Genomic DNA, 21,519 nt, shown 5'->3' on the forward strand with positions numbered 1-21,519 from the left:
TGATGTGCTCGCTAACCAAATAAAGAGTTTGCAGGTGGCGAAGGAGGTGCGGAGACAAGGTGCCAAGGTGAGTGGCGATATATTCGGCAATGTATATGATGTGAGGGGAGCTTCAGTCGGCTTGGGGGTTGATTTGGATCCGGGTGTTGTGAGAGGCCGTTGGTGAAGTGTGTGACAGGTACGGTGTGCGAAGGAGGAGGTGTGCGAGAATGTCAGACTCTGGGGTGTGTGAGGAAAAAGTGCGCACCAACGAGTGAGTGTGCTGTCGAGAGTGAGTTGGTCGTAGCACGTGTGCGAGGGGGCACATGGAAGCGCGGAGTGGGGAATGTTACAGAGGATGTAATGAGAGAGTGTACACCTGTGGTGAGTGTTACGGAGGAAGTAACGGGAGAGTGTGCGCAAGAGGATGCGCGAGAAAGGTGTGTAACGGACGGGTGCATGGGGAAAGAGTGCGCTGTCAAAAGTAAGGAAGAATGCACACCTGTGGTGAGTGTTACAGAGGGTGTAACGGGAGAGGGTGCGCAAGAGTGTGCGCGAGAAAGGTGTGTAATGGACAGGTGCATGAGGAAAGAGTGCGCTGTCGAGAGTAAGGGTGAGTGCGCTGTCAAGAGTGGTGGTGAGAGTAGTAAGAGTGACATGGAGCGTGAGTTGGTTGTGACAGGGGAGAGAGGATGCACACCTGGAATGGAAGGAAGCACACCTGGAATGGTAGAGCGTGTGTGGGAATGCACACTGGAATTGGTAGTGAGGCACGTGGTTGGGTGTGCAAGTGAGAGCACACCTGTGGTTGTCACAGAGGAGGTGACCGAGGAGGGGGCGCGAAGAGGTGTGTTGGTGAGGTGTGCGAACGACGAAGGTGTGCGGTGGTCAGGTGTGTGACCAAGTCTGTGAGCGAAAGAACGAGTGCAATAGCGAAGTACGCGGGGTGTACGGGCGGCGTTGGAGCACCGAGCTCGGTGAGGGTGAAAGGGGTAGCGTATGCGTGTGAGCATGCAGGTGAAGCATCGACGGTAACCGGGTTAGCGGTTAGAGCGACTTATAGCCGAATCGGGCCCTCGGTGCGCGTCGGGCAGCTTCGCGTGCCGCGAGGACTAGCGGGGATCCGAACCACGGCGGTTTCGAAAGAACCGCCGTACGCGATCCACGCTTGGCCTCGCTTTGAACGTCCGCGTCCGTGCTCCGCTAGGCGGAACGGGCAGCCCGATAGGAAGGGTCGTCATGGCGACCCCTTTTTGTTGAGGCGTTCCGGCAGGTCGAGATCGGGCCATTGGACGGCTCTGTGCCGAGGTGGTGCATGGGATCTCGGCCCGGGTAAGCGTCCTTCCCTGCACCGAATGCGGGACGTATCCAGCCGCCGGCACCAGGCAACCCGCATTCATTGCTCGGCTGTACGAAGCCGAGCTTTAGAAGTGAATTGGCGCACCGAGAGGATCTTGTAAGTAGACGGGTGATGAGCTTAGTGTTTTGCACCCGAAATTAGGAAAACAAAATTTGAGGATCGGCAGTGATGATTGGCAGTGATGATTGGCAGAGTGATGATTGGCAGATGATTGGCAAATATTTGATTTGTGGAATTTGGAGAGCAAAATTGGTAGTGAGAGATACTCGATGTGATGTGATGGCAACTCTGCCATCTCTCACAAAGCGGGGGCAAAGGAGCACTAGATTTATGGGGTTTATGGCAGTGTAAGCTCGCCGAGGGAGGGTTTGGATAATGTGTAGGGACCTAGAAGATGACCTTCGGTAACGGTAAGATTAGGTAGTGACAATGATACCGGAAGTGGGGACGCAGGTAGATTAGTGTGGATGATAATGATGTGGTATGTGCTTAGTTTAAAGGGAAGACGGGGAGCACTAAGTTAGCAAGGCAACAGGTAGATGAGATGATGCCGTGTGTTTGAGGATTGGAAGTGTATTGTGAAAAGTGTGTAAGGAACAGGTGTGATTGCACAGGTGTGCAACTGAACAGGTGGATGGAGCAGTGTTTGAGTGAGTGATGGTGATGAGTATTGTGCTGACCAAATGGTCCAGGAAGAGGAGGAGGGTGCAGGTGGCACCAGGTATGATTGCACAGGTGTGCAACAACAGGTGTATGGGATAAATGGTTGTGTGGAATATATGGAGTATTGGAATGGATGGTCGTGGAGTGAGTAGGATGGAAACTATGGAGTGGAGTGGATGGTGCGAAGGTGTGAATGGGGGAAGGATGGACCCCCATCAACCATCATGAATACCCGGGGCGGGTAGTGTAAGTGTTCGGTAGAGGGTACAGGTAAATTGTGGTTGGATATTGGCATCTGTGGTGCAGGTGAAAGAATGATGTTTGGATGGGTGCATTAGTGTTGTGGAAATGGCTGGGCGTGTAGCCTGTTAGTGTGTGTAGTTGGTTTGGGCACTCCACCACTGTGAGGATGTCGGCCAGGTGAGGCCGCAGGTGGGCTCTGGGAGCCGGTAGAGTTGTTGTGGATGGGGCCCGAGGATCCGGAGGACGGACCCGGGTAGCCCAGTGCCAGAGGGCACCAAGGGGTGACAGAGCCAGGAGGGGCCTTCCCCAGTAGATAGGTTAGGTTAAGGAGCAGGTAAGCTCAGGTGGCAACTACAGTGGTGGAGGTGTGCAGGTGGGTAGACTGCTGGGAGAGCTACACGACCCAGCCCGGAAATTGTGCAGGGGCACCGGGAGATTAATCGGGGGAGTGAGACCCCAAATTGAGAAGCACCACAGTTTGGGCAATGGGAATTGGTTTTTGGAACCCATCGTGTAAGTTGGCCAATGGATTAGCAGGGAAAGACCCCGGTTAGTGTAAAGAGTATTAGTCATTTAGAGAATAGTTAGGATTGAAGTCTCCTCGCACCATCTGCATCCACTCACCTGGGATGACGTACCTCCACACCATGCCAGGTTGTTTTTATTATTTTACTGTGCAAATGTTTGGAATGTGAGACGCATCATGACGTGGGTGTGACATTGTGCTTTGTTGTTCCATCTCTTCCTCCTGATGAGGATTGATGATGAATTGGTGATGGCAAATTTTGAAGTAGAGGGATTGTGGTGACGAATTTGGTGTTGGGGAAATATGGGGAAGACGTGACGGTAGTGACGGATTTGTAAATGAGTAGATTTTGTAAATATGGGGTAAGGGCAAGGGTAGTGTCGGTGACAGGGGGGGTGACGTACGGTAGGGACGAGCTTTCTCACTTCGCTCTCCGTACGCACTTCGCCTTGCATTGCCTTTGTTGATGTGTACTCTTGTGACCTTACCCCTCGCTCATCTGTCTTGTCCCCCTTTTGTCTCCCACATGAGGACCTGAGCGCCACTGGGCACCGAGGGGAGCGTGCGTGAGTCCGCCATTGTGCGCCCAGAACTCCCAGAACCAGTTGTCTGCATCGATGCACCACATTATGGACCACATGTCTGTGGCCGAGCACCACTTATGGACCCCATGGTTTGGGGCATGGCCCCTCTGCTGGAACCGGCCATGAAGGCCCGAAATCTTGCTGGCGGAACTTGATCACAGGGCACCGATGCCCCACAGGTGAACCATACATAGTCGGCCCCTGTGGGCCATAAATAAAATAGACATGGACACATTGGGTGCATTTTTTATAACAAATAGGCCGCCAGCAAAGGAAGATGACAACATCAGGAAAGAAATAAGAATAGCCAGCAGAGGGAGCGGAAGAGCAAGAGACCACCTGCAGGGTTAGGGGTTGTTTGGTTATTTTTATTCATTGAACAGTGATGACTGTGCACCGATTGGTGCTTGAGGGTGTATTGGTGTGTTTTTGGGTGCTTTCATGGTGCGTCGATGCAGAGCAGACTGTCTCCCCCCCAGAAAGAACAATCACAGGTCCTGGGTTGCGTTTTTAAATAAAGTAGCGTCACTGTAAATAATGCTCCCCACCGTCAGTGTGTAGTTTGAAGACCATTCCGCAATTCGGTTAGCTGTGGGTGTGAATCTGTTAGGCAGGGTGCAATGGAGCAGCGGGACATATTTATTTATGTTTTAAAACTGTCGCACTCAGGGTCAGGTTAAAAGTAGAGGGAACTACACCTACGTGTCACACTAAATTAAAGTTGTAGGCCTGGGGATGGACCTGAAGAAAGGAGGGTGCAGTGTTGCGGATATGAGGATTGTATTTTTTTTATTGTGTGCTTTATTATTATTATTGCTTCATTCTGAGCCCTCCTTGCTCCAGTGTGTATAAAGGTCAAAGGGCATCCCGGTAGTTAATTCCATAAAGCATACATTGAAGGACACTATAATATCCCTGTTCAGTAGTTTATTTCCTTATTCTGTGTATCAGGTTAAGGCTTTGTCTTCCATTAAAATGACACTCCATTGCACCAAGTGAAATAGATAGATTCCCTTCATTCCCATTCCCAAAACCTCCATTTCCCCTTTCGTCATGGCCAAGCCAGTTTGTTACAGCTGCGGGTTGTTTTCGCCCCAAAGCCGCCATTGAACATGTGCTCGGGTTGGGGAAGAAAGGCGTGCCCGCCCGTCATCATCAAGGGCGGAGCCAGAGGGTCGCGCGACCAACCAGGGCCGAGATGAGCACACCGATGGGCATGTCCGAAAAGCCGGCGGCTTAATTGCCGGAGGCGCTATAAAAGCGTGGGCGCAAGAGTGATGAGGAGCTGCGTAGAGAGGTCCATGACAAGAGAGGTCCATGACAAAAGAGAGGTCCATGAAGGAGCTGAGTTGTGTGGTTTTGGTCGGTCAGTGGTTGTTCAGTTGTGTCGTCAGTGGTCGAGGGTGGTCAGTGGTTGCAACGTGGTTGTCGATGGTGAGGAGTTGTTGGAGAGAGATTGTCCAGGGAAGCAAAAGCCTGCTATTCGTCGTCTTGTTCGCCAAAGTTGGACCAAAAAGGAGTTAACAGCAAGAAGCCTGGAGAAAGCACGCGACGTCCACACAGCAACAGCAGCAACAACAGCAGCGTGGGGCCTCGACAGCAGTTTGAGGAAACGGCACCGCCGATCGTGCTGCAGAACCCGTTGGACCTTCCTTTCCCTCCAGCCATCCACCTGCCATTCCTATCATCATCCCCCGTGTAAGTGTGTTCGTAGTCTGTCTTTTGTCTTGTCCCTGGGAATAAGTGAAGCCTGTAGATAAGCTAGTAATTTTCACTGTGTCACCTGCTTTTTCCATGTTCCCTGTATATAACCGTGACTGCTCCTTTTGCTTGTGTGTGTAAATAATAAATCCCGTTACTCTTCTGTACGTCTTCTTCTTCCTCTTTACATTCGGTCGCTTTAGAGTTTTCTATATTGAATATCTGTGGCGCGATATGGCCAACGTTCGGGTGAATCGGGGAAACTGTTAGGTCGCGGTGCCTCCGCTCGGCAAACAACATCCTTATCCGCGGACCGTAACAATATATATATATATATGTATATCTATCTATAATTCCAGTAATCTCTGTGTGTTTGTTTGTCTGTGACCGCTGTTTCTCGACAACCACGGGTCCGATATACTTGAAACTTGCCAGGTATATTGCTGGGGACCCGAGGATGTGCCTTTTCAAGGTTTTAAATTAATCGCAGAAGTAGTTACCGAGCTATGTCCAAAAAACGATTCAACCAATCAGAGAGCAGCGAGCTATCACGTGTGCCGAACGTGGCGAACACACTCTGCCTCGGATGGCACATTTGAGAGCGTATTCATTTATTTCCCGTCGGCAAACTATGTTGGCGCTATGTTGGCATTAAACTATGTTTTAAAACGAATTAAAACGAATTTGCGATTCTTTCGCTTTCCTGCGATATGCGACCTTCCGGAGCTCCTGTGAGAGTGTGCGCCATTACGGATAGTAATTCAATTAAAAACATAAAAACATTGTCCCAATTCAGTCAGAGCGAAGGGCGTTGTTTTAAGCGAAGAGCGTTTCATTTTTCCCCTAAAATTCAGTCGCCGGACGGTGAAAGCTTTTTTTTGGGGGCAGCTACTGGCAGCCACGTACGGCCAATCACAGGACACGTTGTTGTGTCGACGTGCCGTGTTGTTTTCCTTCGCGGTTTGGAATGTTTTTCCTTTTCATTTTTTTTCTCTTCTCTTTCTACTTGATGATGGTAGCAGTTCTGTACTCGCAAGCCGTTCGCCGTTCGCTTTGGCGTTGCGAATGGACCAAAACATTTCATGGACCAAACCATTTCATGTAAAGCGTTCGCCGTTCGCTTTGGCGTTGCGAATGGACCAAAACATTTCATGGACCAAACCATTTCATGTAAATAGAGGGGGGGGATATAATTTTAGATATATATATAGTACGGGCATGCCCTAGTATATCTAATTTACAAAATTATATTTACAAATATAATTTTGTTAAAATAATTGTAAATTACAAAATTTACAAATAATTGTAAACAAAGCTGCCAGTGTGGAAAGGCTATCACATCTTAATGTACTTATATTGACCCAATAAACATTTTAGTACCACTTAGGTTTGGTCACCCCAGGTGGTACCGATATCTGGCCTGGCCCATGGACTAATATAACTTGTTAGTTTTGAAGTGTAAAACATCTGAGATGCTTTGTAACAACATGTACCATCGATCACGAAGGAACTTGCTGTGCCAAGGATGGATCCAACAGATGGCGCTGAGAGACCACAAATGCAAACTCTTCTCTTGTCGAACTCCTTTCTTCCCTTCCCTCCCCGCCTCCCCCCAGAACTAGTCTGCTCCCCTCCTAGCCCTCCCCCCTGCCCTGACCCTCTCCTGTACTTTATTTGATCTGCCCACTGTATAATAACCATGGAAAACCAGCTGGAGGATCTTTTTCCTCTTCCTTTCTTTCTTTGTACTTTGTTCTTTGGATGTTGTCTTGAGATTTAATATCAAGATTGTGGTGTGCTTTATATTATCTTCTTGTAAACCTGGAAGTGAGGTCTATATGTTTCATTAAAAATCAGTCAATTATCTTAAACAGTTTGTGGACATCAATCATCGAGTCTTCTGTCTCTCAATCAAGGCTAAATTAATTGGTGCCACGGCAGATGGCGACCGTGAGACGGGATACTGACGCTGGAGCGATCTGGAGTGACAGGGGAGCAGGAAAGTGTGTGGAGGTGAATGCAAAGAGATGGAAGGTAAAGGACAAATTCTGTACCCTGTTAAATCTGTCTTCACCTCGCGTACTACAATCTCTCTCTTCTCACTCCACATCGTCTGGTAACATATTCAAGAACCAATTGCTGATTTTTGATGACCGTGCATTGTGTATGATGTGTGTTTATCTGTTTGCTTGTTCTTGCAGTCGTTTTTATTATGTACAGGTGTAAAACCCGCTCGCAGGTTGATGTGTAAGTTCAGTGATTTGTGTTAAAGATTCGGTTTGGGGGCACCGGGCTCGGAACGAGTGGAATAACCCTTGTGTGTGTGACCTAGTGTGTGTTATCTGGTGTGTGTTATCTGGTTCTGGCCATTTAAAGATTTGGTGTGGGCACCGGATGTTGATCGCATGAAATACCCTGGTGTGTTTGAGAGTCGGACAGATCTGATTTGATCTAGTTTTGACTGGTTAAACACAGGTTGTCCACATCTTGTAGCGGTGGTTAAACTGTGTCACGGACCTACTCTTACTGCAGAAGAAGGCGTTGTGAACCGCGATTTGTGGTGTGAAGTGATTTGGTTGTTTATTTGTCACAGCATATGACAGTTGTGTATTTAAGTTTGGTTGCTGATAACCAGTTGGATCTGGTGTCAATGAATTGCTTACAGTATTCAATTGTGTTGTGTTAGGTGTGTACCCCAGTTTAGAATAGGTACACCGTATCCCTGCGTGTCGTAAGAGGCGACTAAAAGGGTTGGCGTCAGGAAGGGCATCCGGCCATAAAAACATTGCCTCTGGACTGTGGCTTGTATCGAGCGATAAAGTTATTGGAGCATGGAATGAAGGTATTGGAAAGGGTGTTGAAGAGGAGAACTAGAACGGGCACTCGGTAGAGCGCATACCTTCGCCGCAGCTACTTTTGTTGCCAAAATAAAAGACTACAAGATCTGTGTAGCAAAGCCACACCTACGTTGTCATGCGGGAAGATTTGTTTCAAATTAAACCATTCTATCCCGCCAAAAGTTTGATATTGTAATCACATCCATGACCTTTTCATGACCTTGACCTTGACCTTTGACCCGATCGATTCCAAAATCTAATCAAATGGTTCCCGGATAATAACCTATCATCCCACCAAATTTCATGCGAATCGGTTGAATACTTTTTGAGTTATGCGAATAACATACACACACACACACACACACACACACAGACATACAAATAAATACACAGCGATCAAAACATAACCTTCCGCTTTTGCGAAGGTAATAAGGAAGAAAGTGAAGATTGACGAAATGTAGTTTGGATTTATGCCAGGAAGAGGAACGACAGATGCGCTCTTTATTGTGAGGCAGTTGCAGGAGAAGTACATGAAGAAGAGGAAGAAGTTGTTTCTTGGGTTTGTTCATCTGGAGAAAGCATTCGATAGGGTTCCACGTGACGTAGTGACATGGGCATTGAGGAAGTTAGGAGTGCAGGAATGGTTGATCATAGTAGTGATGGCAATGTACAAAAGAGCGTGCACAGCTGTAAGGACGAAGGACGGGAACAGTGGTGAGTTTGAGGTGAAGGTGGGAGTGCATCAGGGGTCGGTTCTAAGTCCACTACTATTTGTAGTTGTGAGGGAGGTGCTGGCTCGGAACGTAAAGGAGGGTTTACCGTGGGAGTTGTTGTATGCAAATGATCTGGTGTTGATTGCAGAAAGTATGGATGGACTGAAGGAGAAGATGAACAAGTGGAAGGAATGTATGGAGACGAAAGGTCTGAAGGTGAATATCGGAAAAACAAAGGTGATGGCAAGTGGTAAAGCATGTGGTGAGGTGGAAAGAACTGGGAAGTGGCCCTGTGCTATGTGCAGGAAGGGTGTCGAAGTGAACTCCATTGAATGTACAATGTGCGCTGAGTGGGTTCATCAAAAATGTATTGGTTTGAGAGGGTCATTGACCAGTGTGGCAGCTACATTCAAATGCAAGGTGTGCACAGAGGGAGCTGCAGATGGAGGAAATGTTGAGTTGGATCTTGGAGACGGCATGAAGCTGGAAGGTGTGAAAACATTTTGTTACCTAGGAGACATGCTGAATGGAGAAGGTGGATCAGACTCGGCAACGGTTGCTTGAGTGAGATGTGCATGGAAGAAGTTTCGGGAACTGAGTGCCGTGCTGACGAGGAGGGGAGGTGTCGTTGAAGCTGAAGGGAAAGGTGTATGCTGCATGTGTGAGAAGTGTTATGATTTATGGGAGCGAGACATGGGTCATGAATGTTGAGCAGCAACGAAGGCTGGAAAGGGTGGAAATGTGAATGGTTCGGTGGATGTGTGGAGTAGCGTTGAGAGAGAGGAAGACAAATGATGAATTGCGAAAGATGATGGGAATAGAGCCTGTGATTGATGCTGTGAAGAGAAACAGTTTGAGGTGGTTTGGTCATTTGTTGAGGAATGTTACGTGGTCCCCTCGGTGAATACCTGGTCTCGGTGACCCCCGGACCGTGAGAGGAACTCCGCCAGCAAGCTGTATTATATATGCGCTTTCGCCACGCAATCCATATGAATTTCACCCAGGAGACAACTGATGTTCAAGGATATATTTCCAATGGTAATGATACCATACAATTTCAATGACACAACCACGGAGATTTTCCCCGAGCAATCAACAATACACAACCATCAACAATATTTCAATGACATAACCACGGAGATTTTTCCCGAGCAATCAACAATACACTACCATCAACAATTCCCCAGCCACAATCAATTCTCTATGAGTAAGATGGCCATCTCATATACGTGTGTCCCGGTGAGTACTCACGACACCCTTTTGGTCTCGGTCCCGCACAATGTCTCTGGGCCCCTCCTGACCAAGATGATAGTCGGCGTCGCCGCACTCGGGCGGTTGAACGAACCCCGGGTGGACGTGTTTCCACCGGGCAGGTATCGTACCCGGCACCCCGGCTACAGCCCCTCGCGGCCACGCGACGCGGGGACGGGAAAGCAAGCCAAAAGCCCCACGCCGCTTGCCAGGCGTGTTAGGCCCCAACGGGCGACCCGTACGCGTCTTTTTAGACGGTGTTGGGAACGGTGCCAGACGCGGGGTCGATGCACGGCCCCACATCAACTTGAGGTCTCCACCGGGCAGGCACACGTCCCGGTGATTCCTCTTGCCAGGCGGGCTTCGGAACGCCGCTTTTCCACACGGCTCAATCAATCCCACCTTTCGTCGGTGCGGGGCGAGGAAGAAGAATACTCGTCCTTTTTTCCTCGTGTCTTTTCCTCTTCCGTTTCCGGTCACTTCCGTTTCCGGCCACTTGTTCAGAAGGGCTCCTGACCCTCCAATCACAACAACCCTTAATATACTACACACGGATAAGCAAAGACCTGAATGGTAATCCACATACATTCACATAAATATGTAACACTCCCCCCCTTCAAGAAAGAAAGTTTGAACCCAGCGAAAACTTTCTTTGCCGGCCAATTTGGAGAAACAAACCAGATAACTCAACCCCCCCACATTATCAGTTGCCCCCGGGCACAGTTATCACTTAAAAATAAAGCAACCAAAATTTCACCACAACCCCTCCAGATTACTCACTCTGGACTAAGCACCAGCAACGACATTGTCCCTGCCAAATCAAACTCCATCTCATGACCCTCTGACTTTGACCGCCAGTTTCTTGTGAATGAAGGTTAAGGGGTTGATCACAGATCCAAAGTTAAGCCACTCGATAGCACTTTTTCTGGGAGGCCAAGCCGAGTATTCACTACATGGATGCCTTTAGGAACGTGGAGTTCACGGTTAGTCCGTGCAGGAAAGTTCTCTACATGGGCGCCTTGAGGAACGTGGAGTTCACGGTTAGTCCGTGCATGAAAGTTCACTACATGGACGCCTTTAGGAATGGCGTTCACGGTTAATCCGTGTAGGAATCTTGGCTCGGCGGCTCCGCCGCATTCAGTGCTTCAACTTCTCAGAACTTCCCTAATAATTAGGGTGGGACCACTTGTCCCTGTAGTCCCATGAATAGCGGTCTCCTTCTCGGCCACTACTTTGCCAATCCTTCCTTCGGGAGCGGCCGTAACTCAGGGAGCCTCCATAATAATATTGATTGCGGCCACCACCAACACTACCGCCCAGTTGTCCTCTCCTGTAGACCTCTCGACGTCTACGAAATGCCTTCCCTACTGTTATGGTCCGACCCTCCAAATCCCTGCCATTCCAATTCTTCTCTGCCTCTCTGGCGTCTTTTGTGCTGGCAAACGTGACAAAGCCGAACCCTCTTGACTGTTGCGTTTCCCAGTCTCTTACCAACCGCACTTCCACCAGCGGCCCATATCTGTTGAAGACAGAGGTCAGAACTTCTTCCTCTGTTTTGAAGTTCAGTCCCCCTACAAATAACTTGGCACTTTTGTCGCCATCCCGAGCTGGTGTGGCGTTATTTTCCCTGCTGGGCTCTTTACCAACCCTCAGGTTACCATAAACTTGACCCCCGGCCAAATCATTCCCGATAACCACAGATACACCCTCTACAGGAAGCGTGGCTTGTAAACCGACGGTGACCGGTCCTGACACCAAATCGGACTCCAAATGGATGACATGAAGGGGAGCACTAACACCGCCCCCGATCCCCTGTAAACGAACACTATCCCCCGTTGCCGTCTCCTCGGACCATGGCAAAATGCCTTCCGGCATTAAAGATTGATGTGCCCCTGTGTCCCTCAATATCCTAACCGGTTTCCGGTTAGTCGAGGCTCCATCCCGTGACACAAACCCCTCTGAAATAAATGGTTGGTAACCCTTTTGATGGCGATTTCTCACAATGGCCATTGCGTTTGGAGTCGTAGTAGTCGGACTCCGCTCTGGGTCTTCGCTTTTCATGCGGTAACAACTGGACATCAAGTGTCCAGGTTTCTTGCAAAAAGCGCAAGTAGGCCCGGAGGAAAAACTCGTGGTCTGCCTCGGGCCCCCCGAACTATAAGTTTGTCTTGGGCCCGCATCCCTCTGATTTCGAACAGGTGGGGTATCATAGTTGTCCCCATAATCATCTCGAGGCTGCCGCCATGTATGGTCGTTCTCCGCACCTGCTGTTCCCCACCTCCCCTGCGGAGATCTAGGCGAGGAGTTAGGTTCGTGGACCCCTATTCGGTGGGTTAAGGCATAATCATCTGCCATGGTGGCTGCGTCCCACAACTTTGGTACCTTCTTTTCCTGCAGGTACACTTTGATGTCCTCGTGGACACACTGCTGGAATTCCTCCACCAGGATCAAATCTCGCAATGTCTCGAAGTCTTTCCCGACTCCTTTTGACTCACACCACCGATCAAACATGTTTTCTTTCACTCTGGCAAACTCCACATGGGTCTCACTCTCCCTCTTCCTGGCATTCCTGAATTTTTGCCTGTAAGCTTCCGGAACCAACTCATACGCTTTGAGGATGTGCGTCTTCAGTACCTCATAATCTGCACATTGGTCCATTGGTAGTGCCGAATAAATTTCCTGAGCTTTCCCCACCAGCACACTTTGCACGAGTATGGTCCAGGCCTCCTCCGGCCAGTTTAATTGTCGAGCCACTTTCTCAAAGTGTGGGAAAAATTTCGCGACTTCCTTTTCACTGAACGGTGGAACCAGCCTCACATGTCTGCCCACATCCCAGGTTTTCTGGTTAGGTGTCGACCCCGTCAGCAAGGGTGGTGCCTCTCCCCGTTCTCTCATTAACTCCAGCTCCTTGAATTTGATTTCTTGCTGAAGCTCCATGTCACGTTCCTTTAATTCCCTTTCCGCTTTTCTCTCCTCTGCTTCGAGTTCCCTTGCAGCTCTCCTCTCCTCTGCTTCTGCTTTCCTTTCCTCTGTTTTCATCCTTTCCTGAAGTTCTCGTTCCACTCTCCTTTCCTCTGCTTGTTTCTCTTCTCTCCTCGCTTCTGCTTTCCTTTCTTCTTCTGCTCTTTCCTTTTCTGCTTTCCTTTCTTCTTCTTTTAACCTTTCCTGGAGTTCTCGTTCCACTCTCCTTTCCTCTGCTTGCTTCTCTTCTCTCCTCTCTTCTGCTTTCCTTTCTTCTTCTGCTCTTTCCTTTTCTGCTTTCCTTTCTTCTTCTTTAATCCGTTCCTGGCTCCGTAATTGCAACTCCAGTTTCCGGAGCTCAACGTCTTCTGGTTCTTCGGGTAGCCACTCCCAGGCTAACTCGTCCCATGTTCCTAATCCCACCATAGATTGTATCACCGTGGCCTGCAACTCTGCCTTCCTCAAATTAGTTCGGACCTCCAAGTTAAAATGTTTGGCCAATTTCAAGAGGTCCGACTTTAGCAACGCTCGGAACTGTGCCTCACTCGGGGTTACCCCAAAGTTCTGTGCCACAAACGCCATGGTGCCTATCGTTAACACCTGTTAACCTTCACCCAAGACTTTACCCCAATTTCTCAAATTTTTTTACCAATTAATAATTAATTAATAAATTTTAATTAATAAAAAATTATTATTTTATTATTTTATACAATTTTAAATCCCGGACGTAGACCCAATTGCGAAACCGCAAATCGTAATTTGGACGAGCCCCCAATTCTGTTACGTGGTCCCCTCGGTGAATACCTGGTCTCGGTGACCCCCGGACCGTGAGAGGAACTCCGCCAGCAAGCTGTATTATATATGCGCTTTCGCCACGCAATCCATATGAATTTCACCCAGGAGACAACTGATGTTCAAGGATATATTTCCAATGGTAATGATACCATACAATTTCAATGACACAACCACGGAGATTTTCCCCGAGCAATCAACAATACACAACCATCAACAATATTTCAATGACACAACCACGGAGATTTTTCCCGAGCAATCAACAATACACTACCATCAACAATTCCCCAGCCACAATCAATTCTCTATGAGTAAGATGGCCATCTTATATACGTGTGTCCCGGTGAGTACTCACGACACCCTTTTGGTCTCGGTCCCGCACAATGTCTCTGGGCCCCTCCTGACCAAGATGATAGTCGGCGTCGCCGCACTCGGGCGGTTGAACGAACCCCGGGTGGACGTGTTTCCACCGGGCAGGTATCGTACCCGGCACCCCGGCTACAGCCCCTCGCGGCCACGCGACGCGGGGACGGGAAAGCAAGCCAAAATCCCCACGCCGCTTGCCAGGCGTGTTAGGTCCCAACGGGCGACCCGTACGCGTCTTTTTAGACGGTGTTGGGAACGGTGCCAGACACGGGGTCGATGCACGGCCCCACGTCAACTTGACGTCTCCACCGGGCAGGTACACGTCCCGGTGATTCCTCTCGCCAGGCGGGCTTCGGAACGCCGCTTTTCCACACGGCTCAATCAATCCCACCTTTCGTCGGTGCGGGGCGAGGAAGAAGAATACTCGTCCTTTTTTCCTCGTGTCTTTTCCTCTTCCGTTTCCGGTCACTTCCGTTTCCGGCCACTTGTTCAGAAGGGCTCCTGACCCTCCAATCACAACAACCCTTAATATACTACACACGGATAAGCAAAGACCTGAATGGTAATCCACATACATTCACATAAATATGTAACAAGGAAGAATGAAAGTGACTGGTTGAGAAGATTTATGGAAATGAATGTGGAAGGAAGTAGAGGACTGGGAAGACAGAGAAAGACTTGGCTAAAGATGGTCGAAGAAGAAATGCGGGCAAGGGGGTTAACAAGGAGAGATGCAGAAAATAGGGCAAAATGGAGAAGATTGTCATGGGGACCGCAAGGATAACCCCCGGTCTTGCAGGGAAAATGGCCTTTAAAATGCCTGTTGTTGTATTCAATTGTGTTGTGTGAGCCTGGTGTTGGCTTAGCGGTTAGGGTGCCGGCTTGGGATCCCAGGATCCTGGGTTCGAGTCGCGGTCATTTACTGAATTAACAGCTCAGCCTGACTCAGCCTGTCATCCTTCCGAGGTCGGCAAATTGAGTTCCAGTTCACTGGTAATTCCCTGTGTGTTGCAAGAGGCAAACTAACAGGTTGGCGGCAGGAAGGGCATCCGGCCATAAAACATTGCTTCAAAATGGGGACCACGGTACCCGAAAAAGGCCAACCCCTGCTTTTGTGGGGAAAAATGGCCTCTGGCTTGGGATCCCAGGATCCTGGGTTCGAATCCCGGTCATTTGCTGAATTAACGCCAGGTGGTTGACTCAGCCTGTCATCCTTCCGAGGTCGGCAAATTGAGTTCCAGTTCACTGGTAATTCCCTGTGTGTTGCAAGAGGCAAACTAACAGGTTGGCGGCAGGAAGGGCATCCGGCCATAAAACATTGCTTCAAAATGGGGACCACGGTACCCGAAAAAGGCCAACCCCCGCTATAGCGGGGAAAAATGGGCTCTAATGTGGTTGTTTTTCTTGTTGTATTCAATTGTGTTGTGTGTGGTGGGATTGTTGTGTGCGTGGTGAATTGCATTTTTTTTAGACAGACAAAGATACAATGAGCTGCTCGGTGAGCCATTCAGGTGGATTGGATGTGTTGTTGTTGTCTTGGCAGTTTTGGTTGTTGCATTGCCAAAAGTTTGTGTAGTGTGGTGTCTGTTGATAGTGGATCACCTGTCATCTTGTGTGACGTGAGCAGGGATGTATGTGACTGGATGTAACTGCCTGGGGTCAGGAAAACAACTTCAGTTGCAATTTAGTTGAAATTAAAGGTTAACATTAGCTGCAAATTGTCCAAAGTGCTTTAAGAATCTCCGTCCAATTTCATTTTGGCATTTAAGAAAATTCACTGCATTTACAATGCATTTCCTTTCATCTGATAAACAGGCTTGGTTGGGCCAGAAAAACATCCCACTCCCACACCAGCCCAACGCGTGCTCCGACCTTGGATTTTACACACGTTGAACTGTCTGTTTAATTGGCACAGGGAATGAAATAAGGAGAGTGCAAGAGGGAGGAAGTGGACATTTGTGGATTGGGAACCAGCTAACTTGAATGGGTCCATGGGGTTTTCTGTGTGTCTTTGTGTTTGTCTGTCTGTTACACTGAACTCTTGGATTGGGTTTTAATGAGACAAATTCCAGACAAAACCCTCTTTTGTTCTTCTGTATTTCAGAATTTATTTGTACCCCACCCCACCTCACTGTGAAATTTGGTGGACAGGTCGTGTGTTTCTCAGAGATTTATGGACGAGTTTAGATGTATCTATGTGTGGGGAGACCGATGGACATTGGAAGTCGGGGTTGTTGCATGGTGTGGACAGATGGGAGGTTGCGATGTTGGTGCCGTGGATGCAGTGTCCCAATTCTGGTAAATTGGTATTTACACATCGCTGGAATTGGTGGTGGTACAAAGATTGGTGCATTGTGTAGAACACTCCGATGTGACGTGTCACGGGTCATTTTGGGTCAGTTAAACATTGAACATTTTGATATTCGAGAAATAAATTCTTGAAATTTGAGTTACTAGTTTTAATTGGTGACCAAATTATGTCACCGCATTGTAAATAGTATGAAGATTGAACAAGATTGTTTGTCTCTGAAGCCTTCTACTTTGTCTCTCAAGCCTCCTACTTTGTCTCTCAAGCCTCCGACTTTGTCTCTCAAGCCTCCTACTTTGTCTCTCAAGCCTCCGACTTTGTCTCTCAAGCCTCATACTTTGTCTCTCAAGCCTCCTACTTTGTCTCTCAAGCCTCCGACTTTGTCTCTCAAGCCTCCGACTTTGTCTCTCAAGCCTCCTACTTTGTCTCTCAAGCCTCCTACTTTGTCTCTCAAGCCTCCGACTTTGTCTCTCAAGCCTCCTACTTTGTCTCTCAAGCCTCCGACTTTGTCTCTCAAGCCTTCTACTTTGTCTCTCAAGACTTCTACTTTGTCTCTCAAGCCTCATACTTTGTCTCTCAAGCCTAACCCTACTTTGTCTCTCAAGCCTCTTACTTTGTCTCTCAAGCGTCCTACTTTGTCTCTCCAAGGATTTTAAAAGGTCCTTTTACCCCAGTCTGTTGTGGCGGCCACGTTTGTCTCGCTTCCAGCTGCCAAACACTCGTTCTCCGCTCCAGGAGGTATTGCGATCCCACTTCTCCGACACCAAAACTGTGGAAGCGAATCGTCCATGGAGGCGCCAATGTGTCGTGTTTACAACTCCTTTCGCTGAATCGGCATTATTCCAGCTTATAGAAAGTGCAAAAACACCTCCTTACAAGATGAGAACCCAGATGCGGAGAGACGGAGACAGTTAACCAAGGTGGTGCAATGTCACCTGCCTGCCCCCCATCTTCAATTCTTTCTTCACATGCTTCAATTCTCTTTCTGAAAAAATACATTTCAAGACATATTTTCATGTAAATCCTCTATTAAACCATTAATTTGAACATTTTACCCGAGATGCTTTGCAAACAACATGACAACACTCTGGATGGAAAATGTTCGCTCCACAGCAGCACAATAATTAGTTACCCTGCGATCGGGAAGCGAAAAGCGCGGTAAAGCATTCAGGTGCGTATGTGTGCAGTGTCTGCAATTAAAAAAATAATTTTCTCGGCAACTGTTGGTCCGATTGACATCTAAATATTCACCATAGGAGGGCCTCCTCCTGTAGAATATTTTAATGATAACTATGACGTCATAGGTCACGTGGTACAGGCGCTATGTTGGAAAAAATTCGCACCTCTCTATCTCTGAAACTGTTCCATGGAAAAAATTTAGACCTGGCTCATTGTCAATTACTCACCATGGGGAATAAGATATGTTAATGATGATTTCATCGGTGCCTTCGTTATGACGTCATAATTCCACAAATACAACACATCCATCCAATCGTTATCAATTTTTTTTCAGCAACTGTTGGGCTGATGGACACAATTTTCACCACGGGAGCGCCTCCTCCTTTCGAATATTTTTATGATAATCATGACGTCATAAGTCATGTGGTACAGGCGTCATTTGGAAAAACTGAAAAATGTTTCACCTCTGTAATGATATCCAAAACCGCTGCATCGAAAAAATTTAAACATGGCTCGGTCTGATAAGTTTGAAATCTATTGAGATTGATCAATGCAACAATAATATTGGAGAATATAAATTTATGATGTCATCGCTCACGTGGTCTGACAGCCATATTGGATGAAAGAAAAACAATGTTCAAAAACAGAAGAGTCGGCTCACAATAAGTTGACTGCGCAGGGTAAGTATTCTATGAATACAATCTAGCTATAAAATGTAATCACAACAGTTAGTTATAAAATGTAAGCACAATAGTTCGTTATAATATGTAAGCACCATAGTTAATTATAACATGTAAGCACAATAGCTAGTTAAAACATGTAAGCACAATAGTTAGTTATAAAATGTAAGCACACTAGTTAGTTTTAACGTGTAAGCACAATAGTTAGTTATAACATGTAAGCACAATAGATAGTTATATGTGAGCACAATAGTAAGTTTTAACATTAAAGCACAATAGTTAGTTATCACATGTTGGCACAATAGTTAGTTATAACGTGTAAGCACAATAGATAGTTTTAATATGTAAGCACAATAGTAAGTTATAACCTGAAAGCATAATAGTTAGTTGTCGCATGTAAGCACAATAGTTATAAAATGTAATCACAATGGCTTGACATCGTATGTAAGCACAACAGTAAATTCTAAAATCTAATCACAATGGTTTGGCATAATATGTAAGCACAACAGTTAGCTATAACATGTAAGCACAGTAGTTATAAAAAGTAAGCACAATAGTTAGTTGTCACATGCAAACACAATAGTTAGTGATAAAATGTAAGCACAATAGTGTTACGGATTCCGGATTTATGTGAATTACTATTCAGGTCATTGCTTATTAATGTTTATTCTATTAAAGGTTGTTGTGGTTAAATGGTTAGAGGCGCTCCTGATAACAGGAGACCGGAAACGGGATGGTGAACCGGAAGAAAAAAAAAGACACGAGGTCCGGGGAGAAAGCGAAAGCGGCCATCTACTGCTCCTCGCCCAGCTCCGACACGAGCGGCGTCGATATTGATCAGCGTTGGGAATGCTGAGTTTGAAAAGCCCGTCTGGCGAGAGGAGTTACCTGCGCGGGGTAATTACCGGTTACGCGTCCAGTTGCTGGGGGTTCCTGCACGGACCCAAGCGTCCGGCACCGTTCACCTAATCGTCTACAAGGACGCGTACGGCAGGCGTCTGGGGCCTCGCGCGCTTTGCGAGCCCCGGAGCCGCGATCACGAGCACCGACCTCGGTGGGCTGCCGAGGAGGTGTCCGCCAGCAGCAGCCGTTCCCGGTACGGGACGTGCACGGTGGAAGCACGTCAGGCAGGGTCCGTTCAACCGCCCGCGTGCGGAGATCGAACTACAGGGGCCCCGAGACATTGTGAGAGACATTGACCATGGAGGGAGCCGTGAGTGGGGCTCAAGGGAGGAATATATAAGATGGCCATCTTAGAGCTATTGTTGATGAGTCTACATCTTAGTAATATTGTTGATTGAGGGTTGATTGTTGTCGATTGATTGGGAATATATTATCCATTAATCCGGATCCTTGGTGTGGGGGTTTCTTATTGACTTGAATTGTTGTGTCTTTCATATTGATTGCGTTACGAAAGCGTATAAATCATATATCTTTCTGGCGGGGTTCCTCCCACGGTCCGGGGGTCACCAAGACCAGGTAGTTACCGGGAGGACCATGTAACAGAATTGGGGGCTCGTCCAATTGAATTCCGGGATATAAAATTGTATAAAATAATAACATAATATTGTTGTGGATATGAGAATGGTTTTTTTGTTTTTGTTGTTGTAGTGTAAATTGTTGTAAAGATCACCCTTTGTAAATGTCATGATCCTTGTAAATACCTCCATAGTGTAAAGGTCAAAGGGCGTCTCGGTAGTTATTCCATGAAACACCACATTGCAGGACCCGATAAAACCCCTGTTCAGTAGTTTATTTCCTTATTATGTGTCTTAGGGTAAGGCTGTGTCTCCCATTAATTTAAATACTCCATTGCACCAAGTGAAATAAGAGTAGATCCCCCTTTCATTTCATTTCAAAGGCCAACTGCATTTTGGGCGGTTTTCTTCAACCACCATTGGCCACGAGGCAGGGTTGGGGAAGAAAGGCGGGTCCCCACCTCGTCAGAGAGGGGAGGAGTGAGCCAGCCCCACTCAACCAACCATGAACAAGGGGTTTGGCTTGAGAGGGCGGAGAGAGAACGTTTGGGGGAGGTTCGCAAAGGTTGAGGGGCGGGGCCTATATAACCCGCAGCGGGGCGTTCCCCAAAAGAGATGAGCTTTTAAAGAGATGAGTACAAGAGATGAGCTGAAAGGCTGAGCTGAGCTGCATGACGAGGTGAAAAAGGAAAGAGCTGGGTCGTCAGAGCAGGGCTGAGTTGTGAGGTCCCAAAAGCAGAAGATCATCCAGGGAAGCACAAAGCCTGCTATTCGGCACCTTGCGCGCCAGCGGCAGCGTCTACAGCAGCAGCAGCAACAACGCTCGCCAGCCGCTTAGGGGCCTGGACGGTAGTTCGGAGCAGGGCCGCGAATGAACGGCGGCTGCAGAACGTGCGAATCGTGCTGCCGGACCCAGTGGACTTTCCTCTCCTTCCAGCCAATCAACTCTGCAATTCCCCGCGTGAGTCTGTGTCTTCGTTTGTTCTGTCCTGGGTAGTAAGTAAGCCTATTAGATAAGCTAGTAATTTTCACTGTGTCACCTGCGTCTCATGTCCCCTGTAAATAATCGTGACTGCTCTTTTTGCTTATGTGTGTGTGAATAATAAACCCCGTTACTCTTCTGTACGTCTTCTTCCTCTTTGCATTCGGTCGCTTTAGAGTTTTCCAGATTGAGTATCTGTGGCGCGATATGGCCAACGTTTGGGTAAATCGGGTTTTAGTCAGGGAACAACTGTTCGGCCGCGGTTATACCTCCGCTCGGTAAAAAATAACATCCTGATCCACGGACTGTAACAAATTGGTGTCTGGGATGTGAGATTCGAGGCCCGAACCAAATTTTTAAAAACATCTAGAAAAAAAAATTTGGTCAAAATTTGGAGCTGCTGGAAATTTGTGTTGTAAAGCAAAACCCGAATTTTGAAATCGCGCCATGGCTGGTCAAGGCGACGGGATGTCGGTGGGAGAGATAGACGAGGTAGAATCGACCCAGGACCCCAGGGAAGAAGTGGGGAAAATGGTGGAGGAGAGTAAAGAAGGTGCGGTCGTGGGGGTATCAGGTGCACAAAATGGCGCTCTCGCGCACGAGGCTTCAGGCGCACAAAATGACGCCTCACACATGGCTACGGCGACCGCGCCCGCGACCGTAGCAGCGCCACCGGTGGATTTGAACCTTTTTATGCTGCAAATGGGAGCCTTTATAGAAGAAAGGGGAAACAGAATAATAAACAGAATGAGGGCTAATAGTGAGCAATTGGGAGTAAGAAGGGACGAAAGGAGGGCTAACAGTGAGCGATGGGGAAACCAAATTGAAGCAATAACCAACAGAATGTGTGACCGCATGCAAAAATGTGGGGAGACCATGGATCGCATGGTGGGCGAGAGGGTCCCAGGGGTGCACG

The sequence above is a fragment of the Myxine glutinosa genome, chromosome 5 (assembly GCF_964187855.1).
Source record: "Myxine glutinosa chromosome 5, kmMyxGlut1.1, whole genome shotgun sequence".
NCBI lineage: Eukaryota > Metazoa > Chordata > Myxini > Myxiniformes > Myxinidae > Myxine > Myxine glutinosa.